Genomic DNA, 11006 nt, shown 5'->3' with positions numbered 1-11006 from the left:
TATATATATATATATATACTGTACTACACAATACCTATGTATATATGTAAGTTGTGTGTGTGCACATAAATATTTATATATACATATATAGTGTGATATATATACAGTATATTATATATATATATATATATATATATATATATATATATTATACTACACACAAATTATGTATATATGTAAGTTGCTTTTCCATTGTTGAGAACTGACTTGAAGTTTCTGTGAACTATACAGAGTAGGCGTATTTTCCTATAGATAATATAAAATACAATAAATAAATGCATACTAAGCCGTGTGTTAAGGATTGTCATTTGCTGTAGAGTGATAACCCATTTGGCTGCTAACATTCACTACCAGACATAAATGACAGCATTTATTTCATGTGGGGCTTGCACAAAGCAGGAGGTAGTAAATTGCACTGAATTGCACTAAAGAGGTTGAAATATACCATCGTTTGCAGACTTAAAGCTTTTTGTGAATCTCTGCTGCTTTTCCCTAGCTTTGAAACAAAGCTGTGAAAATCCCATCAGCTGCTGTGCTTAGTTGTCTAGATAAGTTCTCTTTCATTGCTAGTGCCTTTTACCCATTCATACCTATGGATAAAAGGCAAAGGGAAATTGATCTTCTGCTTATCTGGTTTAATGTATTATGCAGTCGGACTTCATATTGGCTTTCAGCACCAATGTGTGTTTTGTTTAAATATCATAGGGAGTGTTAGATTTTGACTTCATATATGATAAAGCATAGCATGGAATTGGGATGAGTGGATTATGACTGTTATGTGTAGCCTGCTAAGGAAACCTATCCTGCTGCATGGAGATATTTAGAAAGCACTAGAGGTCACTCTAACAATTTAGGAAGCACAAGAATGGTAGTAGCACAGGGAATAAAATATTAAAAAGCAACAAAGTGCCTAGAACTGAAGAGTATAACAAATTCAAAGCAAAATGCTGTTCAAAGTAAGATACAGCATGCATGACAAAAAAAATAAATACATCCTCTACAATACTGATACCATCATGAAAAAAGTAAGGAAATGCTTTAATTCTTAAACGAACAGTCGCTCATGATCAGTGTGAAATATATTTTTCCAGCCTTAACGTGTTATTAGGAGTGCAAAGCTGTTATCATTGATTTTTAAACATGTGGATGAATAAAATCCATTCCTGAAAAATAAATAGACACTTTGTTTTTAAACATTCAATGTAGGTGTGATTGAACACATTTTGTTAATGGTGCAATTTTATTTTACAGTAGCCTTAGAATTATTTCAACCAGGTTAATGCAAAATGAATTTTTTTGTTATTATTAATTTTGTAAACCTAAAAGTAATCAATGAAAGTAAATAAATGCAGCCCAATTTCCTACTCATAGAATCTCAGATGTGCTATGTGTATTTGGTTGACTTCAAAATTACTTGGATAATAAATTACTTTGAAGTTTACCTAATATGAGTTTTATTCAAGTCCTTTGACTGGCTTCCTAAAATTGTTGTATATTTCCTGTATGACACCGCTGGGAAAAGGTAATTCTTTGAACCATTAAAAAAGTAGAACATAAAGTTAATGGAGAGGTTTTATTGTACTGTAGTAACAAACAGAACATGATGAAACCAGTTCAGAAAGTCCAAACATGTGTTAGTGTAGAAAAGTTTTAAGGAAACGACTAAATATGTCGTGAGTTTGTTTTATCTGTGCCGGGTACTGCAATAGTAATCAGTCAGTTAGTAAATCAGCTTCTGGCTGGTAGCCTGAAACTGGGTCATGTAACACAAATAGACTCGAGGTGTATTGTTTTTTCTCTCGAAAGAGCAATGGATAATCCACAATCAAATGCATGGAATTGATGTGAACATTCAACCAATTATTGGTATGCACAAGAATTTGTATTTAAAAACTTTCCAGAGGTTTATTTTTTTCAAGTTGACAGTAGATGCAAATACAGACAACTTGTTCTTCTTATAAATATTTTAACAAAAGCATATTAAGCATTAAGACTTATTTTGCTACTTTCCTAAAAAACACAGAAAGAAGCCAATGAAACAGCACTGTAAACTGGTAATGACTAGATTAAAATTGATTTACCTAACTTATCTGAAGGTCCACGAATTTCAGATTGGCTATAAAATAGTTTTAATTATTATTAGTGTTATATGCATATGCTACAACTCACCTGACCAAAAATTAAAATAAAAACTTGGTAATGACCTGTAAAACAATTTACAGATGTATTTTTTAAAATGTCTCTAAAGTCCAAGTTTTAAATTAAAGTAACGAGGGATTAGCAGTCCATTGTTTTATTGATGCCCCTTGTGTGTTGTGTCCATGTGCTTGTTGCCTTCATGAAAGTGAGGGTCCAAAAGTTGAAGTTGGGATTAGAACAGAATGACTCTAATGGGGACATTTATTCTGGTGTCAAAGGGTATCTCTTTCCTTTTGTAAAGTTTGTAATGTAATATATAATTTCCAGTTGTCTCTTCAGGTCAGTAAATATAGTAAAATGTCCCCAACTGGACACATGTTAAACAAAATGAGGAGTTGTATATCTTCCCTATCCTGTACAAAATAAAATGTGGACTTTACTTGCTTAAGGTCTAATAAAATATTAAAGAACTGCTTCATCCAGAACTGATAATTCTTGCCTGTAATATTGGAACCGTCTGTATCTGACCTAAAGACCTTAATTCAAACATCCTGGCTCAAATGCTTCTTTAAAATATTGCACCACATCCTGAGTAGAGTAAAACTGTGCAAACTTCTATTTCTCTATACTATGGTTATTCCAGTACAGGCTGAGCAAGGGTTGCATGACCACTATGGTGCACGAGTGATCCTAGTAAGGCTGCTACATGGGTCATGGCAAGGATCTTGGAAGCTGAAAATCTTCCAATCCCCCCAATGTTCTAAGAAGCTTCCCAATGACAAAACTGAAAACTCAAAACCTGATTTATTGAGGGATGTGCCTACATTTTAGCAGCTCAAGACAACAATAACAAGACAGAAAATGAACAATATTAAGACTTTTGAGAAAATAAACCCTACATAGGGGTAATGTTGTTAAAAGATTGCATTTCCTCATTTTTCTGTATTGACCTTTGCTGATCTAGTACCTATTATCCATGTGTTTTTTTAATTTATTTAATATTATTTTTCTGACCCAGGAGTAGTTAAGAACAGATTAGGTGTGATATTATGTATGGTGATATTATAACTGCATTGTGTATAAGCATAGGTAGCCAAGTTTAGCCAATCTTTTTAATGCTAGTTTGCATAATAGTGAATTAGGTGCAGATATGTGTATACTGTTAGTACAAACCTATGAGTATTGCTTGACATATAATTAAATCTCTTGTCTAGTTGGAATTTTGTATCATGTGTTAATATTGTGTCTAAAGGATTCTGTGCAGATACGTGAATACAATTAACTCCATGCTGTGGATGTTTCTTTAACTTGGTTCTAAATTTCCATCTATGCATGTGCCATTTTTTTTAAAGAAAGTTGTATAAATGTTTTTTTACTTTATTGCACATCTAAACTTTTATTTAGCAGTATAATAGATGTCTTTAACCATTTAAACTTCAATTTTCCACATATTGTTGGAGAGAAAAAAAACTGTGAATCAATTACCCATTTCTTTAAAATGCAGATGTCAATGCAATTCCCATCACTAAACACAGACATTACAATTCTGCTGCTGACTATGAACTTTTGTAAATTAAAGCCATTTTGTTGAAATGAGCCTCCATCTGACATTGACTTTGTGTCTATCATAATGCCAATACCTAAAAGAAAACAGTTCTTTGCTCTTTAGAACTCTCTTTTGCCAGTAAATTTCACTTGTGCATTCTTACATTTCAGTCAATGTCTTGAATTAAATATTCTTGTTCTTTTGAATAAAAAAAGATTTTTAGGTGTATTTGGAGTATTGGCCATAAATTATGACTTTCATTTTGTAATTGGTAATAACATTGTAAGGCTTACAAAGACCATTTGCGCTATAAAGATATTCCTAGTTCCTTTCCTTTTTCGGAAAAACATACAGAAAAATAAGAATATATACATAAGAATAAGAATTCTTAAGAATTATGTCTACGTAATACAATATATAGAAGATTCAGAAGATCTTCTAGAAGATTCAGAAGATTCAGTGCATAGTACATAGCCTAGCAAATAAAGGTAAAAATAATAAAGATAAAAATAATCATGTTGACTCTTAACTTCAAAACTGAATCTCTCTAACTGGAAAGCATTAGCTTCTGCAATATTATTTGTTCTGTATTGTTAATGTATCTATGTGCAGAAACCATTATTGTTTGAATTTTGTATATTGTAGATGCAATATAAATGCAACCTGATTGTAGGCCTGTTTGGGCAGAATAATGATTAAGGAGGTAGGCATAGTGTTTGAGACTTTTACTGTCCCCTTCTTAACACCAAGTCTTTGGGAATTTGGGTGTTCTTTTAAAATAAGGTGGGCATGAGAAGTGTAGAAACATGTTTGTATCGTCATCACGCCTAAATGATGGTTTGGCTGTCAGATGTTCAATTCACTTTTATGATCCATCATCAGTTTTACTTTAGTTTTTTAAGATTTGCAGTGTTTATATAATAGTTCAGTTAGATCATATATAAATTCATGCATAGTAGAAAAATACTATTTAAACTGATCTCACATTAGTACAAGGATAGATCCAATGATTTAGAGGTCCCAATAAATCATTTAGAGCAAAGGACTAGCCATTATCTGAAATCTACTGTGCTGGGACACATGAGTTTTCAGGTAAAGGGCTGTCACACAAACATCCTATTTTTTGTGTTTATTGTATTATTTTGATAAGTCCATCTCAGGGTGACTGACCTCAGAAATTGACAAAGGTTTAGTTTATGGAGGTGTCAAGTTCACCTCCAGAGCCATTGATGTTTGGATGAATGCCTTCCCCAGTTTATTAAAACTCATTTCAATGTACCTATCAAGCGTGATAATGCTGATTGGGTCCCAGGGTCAGAAGGTCAATTTTTTGTGAATGTATACACCTAACACCCTGGAGAAGTGATAAGGGATGTGGGATATCAGTAAAATCTTTCTTCTCTGTTTGTAATGTATCATGGGTTTTACCATGTATATGTATTGGATCATCTTTAATATTATTTATATAACATAATATACCATCATCTTCCATAGTGCTGTACACAAGACATAATAAATAATAAAAGTGGGTAACAATACAATAACAGTTTCTACCTATACAGTATAATACCTTTAGAATACGGATGTCCATTAACACAAGTAAATAAAAACATACATTAATTACATACAATAATTATTAAAAAATAAATAAAACCCAACAATACAGTATTACCTAGGAAGAACCATGACAGCAAAGACAGAAACAATAGTATCAGGGAGAAATGGAAACATTAAATATGGTGACAAAACCAGAACAGTATATGTGGCAGGTCATTTGACAGCTAATGTAAGGGGAAAGCTGATATGCATACATAGTGTAAGTATGGCAATAGTATATTTGAAAAGGTACATGAAAGGGTGCTTGGCGGTTTAGAGGGTCAGAGCATGATGGAAGCAGTAGACAGGAACAATACAAAGGAGATGTAAAACCTGTGAGAAGTTTTGGATATGGAAGTGTGAGGGTGAAGAATAGAAGGGTTTTGTGCACAGAGCATATATTGTGATTATTGCTTGGAAATTAGAGAGGAAATGTTTGGTAGTACAAGTTATGAAGCAGTTTAACTGTTATTGCCTGTCAGTGGACAGATTATCAGAGAGGAGCAGAATAAGAAGTAGATGTTATTAGGGGAAGCATCATAGTTCAGTGGGATTTAAGAGGTGATATAGTTAGTTGGTAGGGAACAGAGGCAGATGTTGAAGTAGTCCAGATGGAAATTGACAAAGGGGTGTACAGGTATTTTAGTAGCATCCTGTATGAGAAAGGTGAAGGTTTCTGATTGTTTTTTGGGATGGCAGTGACAGAAAGTTGGTAAAAAAAATATTATGAGGCCTAATTAAGAGACCAGAGTCAAATAGTACACCAAGACTTTGAGCTTAGTGGTTAAAGTTATTGGGATGTTCTTTACCTTCATAATATTTATGCAGTATAATATATAAGCAGTTGAGCTGAATTGAGATAGTAGACACACCACAAGCTCTGTTTTACACATGTTAAGTTTGAGGAGGCAAAAAGATGTGAATGAGTAACCAGCAGATAGACATTCAGGGAAAGAAAGAAGAGTTGAGCACTAAGGGTGAATGGCCTCTGCACAGAAGTGGTACTAAATTGCAAAAAATAGAAATAACTGCCCCAGACCATTATGGTAGATGGAGGAGAGATGGGATCTGAGAACCATGCCCTTCTGTATTTCAGACAGACAGGGGACATGGGTCAGAGTTGTAGAAAAATGAAGGAGATAGAGCTCCAAAACAGAGAGTCTGATGTAGTAGAAAGTTATGAAGAAAGGATGATGATGTAGAAAGGATGAGTAAGGGAAAATTGCAGTATGGAAATCAATGGCTACCTTTGTGAGGGCTGTTTAGGTGGAATGGTTGGGACACACAAGAAGTTAGTGGAGGAGCAGTCCAGTGGCTCAAATACATACTATGGTATAGTCATTAGATTTTGAGAGATCGTTGATAACATGTCCTCTGTTTTGCTTAATAATGATCTAATAGACTGAAAACAGAAGTGAGGGTAGGAATAAAAGTTTAGTGGGAAATTAGCTGGGAGGGAATATGGTCTAGAGCACAGGTTGTGGAGTTGGAATTTTATTGGAATAAGAGAACAGATTTGTTGTTTGGTTAAGAAAAAAAAACGACTGTTGAACAGCAACAGCCAAGAGTGAGTGGTTGTGCAGACAGGCAGAGTAGGCATGTAAAGATTATTACAAGTAATGTCATTACAGTAAGTTAAAATATAATAAATATTGTCATCTCATGGTTATTTTAAAATGTTTTATCATTTCATTTATTGTAAAATATATACCCAAGGCTAGAAACTTCATTATCCCCCTTAAAAGAATATCTATGCTTTCAGTACCTAATACAGTGTTTCCCAACCATGGTTCCGTGGAACTCTAGAGTTCCTCCAGAAGTTACTAGAGGTTTCCAATCAGCAAACAATTTGTGCCTCTGAGATCAGTTTAAGTGACATCAATAATCTTTTTGGCTATCTATGGGTGTCATTCTTTCCACTGGCCAACAATGTAAGTGCCCTTCTTCCCAATGACCACCATTCTTCTAACTATTGAAGGGGTTCCCTGGGGACACGAAAGTTATGTTAAGGGTTCCCCTATGTAAAAAGGCAGAGAAAGACTGATATAATATATTTAATTGATAGTTATTTGTCTTTCCTTAAATTAATTATAAATATATACAGTATCTATGCTGGAAAGTATAGTGTACAATGTATGTAGAGTAGGGAAGGGTTAAAACCTTTATACGGTTAAATTTTTGATGTCTGAATACAGATTTTCCTTTATAATACAGATATTTCCCTTCCTTTCATGTCTTGGCATCAGAAAATCAGATGAAATTCCTTAAAGAGAACTTCTACCTTCTAGATAAAGTCCAAAAATAGACAGTCTAACCTTTTCATACTCTATTCAAAACCATGTTTTACACATACCTTAAATAATACATTGGGGTCTATTTATGAAGCTGTTAATCTCACTTTCACTGAAACATTGCCTGGCAGAAAAGCAGTTACTTACATTGAAGCACATTGACATGAAAGATTCTTCACCAGGGGCCCTTAATAAACACTAATATCTTATTTAGTATTCTACTGGCATGAGCATAATGATAATAACTTATATTTAGAGCCATCTAACTGAAAACCTAGTCCCTACTCTGAGCAAATGCACATGTGTCTGATCAGTTCTTCTGTGTAATGCTTATGTGTACAAGCCTATACTGCTAAACTTGAACTCAAGATCTTGTTTTTCTTGATGATGCAGAAAAGAAGTTCTCAGGCAGGCAGTGAATGCAAACGATGTCTTGTGGATATATACTTACACATTTTAAAACAGTGGTCAGAAACAGCCAATTCCAGAATTTTAAGAAAACCATGGCCAGTATTCCTGAACTGAATTGTTATTATACTAACAATCAAGGATAGCATAGATATTTTCTCACCTTTAAACTGTAGCACTTGTATTTTATTATAACACACATCAGTTTAGTGCCACTTCAGTAATGCTTTCATTATATATGTGGATGAACCTATGTTGTGTGAAAAATGTACTGTTTATGATGTTTAATGTTTCACTGTTTTAATGAATTCGAAATTGATTTTACTAATAAATTAATAAGCAATATGTGTGATATTAATAATAATTATAATAAAAAATATTACTATATAAATATACTATAATATTACTTAACTGAAAGCAAACATCATAAAAGTGTTTAACCCCCCGGCCGTTAAACCCGACCTTGGTTCGGGGTAAAAACACTTGCAAAAAGTGTTAAACCCGAACTTTTCTCAGGTGGGTAAACAGACATTATATCGCAATCCGATTGTCATACATTGTATGACCATTGGATTACAATTGAAAGAATATACTTACCCCGTCCCCGCAGCTCCTCCGGACACGTCTGTCCTCTTCTTTCTTCTCCCGGCGAGTGCAGTGACGATCTCCGGGGTTTCCCGGTGACGTCGCTGCATGTGTCGGTGCGGGAGGCGGGGCAGAGCATGAACATTCACCTTGGAATATTAGCACCCCCTTCCCCCTTGTTTCCCATGGCAAACATAGTAATTCTCTATTTCATATTGTTAGGGCAGAACATTTAAGTACTAAATATTTGAGTATTATGTGTTTGAGAATATTTTTTGACAATATTACCAGTAAGGAAACATTTTCAAAAATGAATAAGAACTTCGAAGTATAAAAATACCCAAACTATTAGTAAACTGCCGGCACCACATCCTGGTCACTGTCTTCACATCTGCTTTACTATTAACATAGCTTATTTTTTAAAGATTTTCATGCAAATATAGGTGGCATAAGTCCTTGAGGTTGTCTTACACATCCTCGTTTTCATAAATCACTAAGATATGCATCCCTGGTCCACATTCATGCTTACAATCTACATTTCTGGCCTCTATAAATAACACTGGTCAACAAACATTTTCTTACCAAACAGATTAAAGTCATTTTAGGTTATGTTTGATGCACAGATTCCAAATATGGTATTGGTTTTGCTAGATTGGCTCTAGTTTTTTAAATAATGACCTCAATAATAACCCCAGAAAATTAATGAAAACTGAAAACTAAGCAAAATTAAACTAAATATGCCTATGTATACAAAACTACATTTTTGAAATATTTAAAGAGGACCTAAACTGAAAAGTGCCCCAAAAATAAATACACCTACTTTCAATCCCACAGGGCAGTCTGATCAATCCGAGGGTGTCTTGCATCGAGTCCCGCGTCGTCCCCGCACCAATCCCGGGGCAGGCGTTTCAGGCGCCGCCATCTTCTCCTCTTCTTCCTGGTTCTTCATCCTTTGTCACCCAACCCAGGCGCGAGATTGGGTGACAAAGGATGTAAAAATAATTTAACAATCTCACTGCGCATGGGTGAGATCAGCAAATTTTTCTCTTCGCGCGAAAAGGCTCCCTCTGCACATGCCCAAGATGCATGCGCAGAAGGAACACCCAAGCCTCCCAGGATGCGTGACGTAGGTATCCCATCAGGCTTTGCACTCCTATTTATTCTCAATCACCTAGGCGATCGAGAATTAGGGGGCGGTGCTGCATCCTTTTTTTTGAAAAAGGGGTGTTGCACAGACAACAGAATTTTTACCTTACATAAGGATTGTCTACACTTTTATATAAAGTTAAATTTTTGAATTTAGGTACGCTTTAATGTCAATATATTCTATATTCAGTATATTTAAAGAACTAATCACAAAGAATTAATTGAAAAACTCTGTATGATTTCCTTTTATGCTGATGATCAGGACAATCATGTGGAAGGCTCCAGCAGTAGACTGCCATTATGTGTCTATCTCATCTGCCCTGATACCTTTCTTCCATCACCTTTATATCTTGATGGAAGCTCACCCCTTGTTTCTTGTTTTGCCAAAGCTTTCTGTCAATTTTTGCAAATGGCTGTGGAGATAGTGTACCTTTATGCTCATAGTAGCACCCAATTTTTTAAAGCAAGTTTTGTACCATTTCTTGATAATTTTGTGCTTTATGATTACCCAAGAAGTTCTTGAAAACCATGACATAGCTGTGCCAGGCTGAAGCTTCAGAATTAGTCATGTAACTTTGAATCATGTAACTTTGAGTCATGTAACTGAAATTTGAATCATTTATCAAATTCCGAATCTGGGGTCCTTCAAAGATTTTTGATTTTAATTTTTCAGTACTCCATTTAGGGAAGAATCTACAAATGTATTTGAAGCAACCACCGTCCTTGTTCAGAGTTCTAGCAAGTTGCTTCATTAATCCCAGCTTTATGTGTAGTGAAGGGAGAATGATCTTTTCATTGTCAACCATTGGCTTGTTACTGATGTTCTCTGCACGTTTTTTCCTGTTTTCCTTTGGAGGCCATGTCGCTTTTTTCGAGTGATCCTGCTTTGCTCTACTATACCACAAGCAAATAAAACATGGGTTCTTTGTCCAAGTAGGAAGTTCACCATTTTTAAATCAACACATATAGACCATTGGTGTTCATGATAGCAAAGCTTTTGTAAGACCATTTTGATATTTTCATATTCTTCTTTAATTTTTGTTGAGTGACCAATTGGAATTGATGCATAGCAGTTGCCATTATGCAGTAAAACAGATTTCAAACTTTGAGTGGAAATGTCTATGAAAAGCTGCCAGTCTTCTGCTCAGTATTTTGGTACTCCCATATGGGCTAGTACTCCAGGGATGTTACAACAGTACACAAAGCCCCTGATTCATCAATAAAATCCGCGCTCGCTGGAAGCGCGAAAGTACGCGCGGCCATCGATCGCGGATTACCGCGGTCCGGACTCGAGT

At 34.9% G+C, this 11006-nt stretch overlaps 1 protein-coding gene across 1 annotated transcript in view; it reads left to right on the top strand.

The window, feature by feature from the left end:
* Positions 1-11006, top strand: part of CNTNAP4 (contactin associated protein family member 4) — a 223077-nt gene that overhangs the window by 1087 nt on the left and 210984 nt on the right. The window lies entirely within an intron of this gene.

This window comes from Pyxicephalus adspersus, chromosome 6 (genome assembly GCF_032062135.1).
Source record: "Pyxicephalus adspersus chromosome 6, UCB_Pads_2.0, whole genome shotgun sequence".
NCBI lineage: Eukaryota > Metazoa > Chordata > Amphibia > Anura > Pyxicephalidae > Pyxicephalus > Pyxicephalus adspersus.
The sequence above is the reverse complement of the archived record's forward strand: the minus strand, read 5'-3'. Positions and strand labels throughout refer to the sequence as shown.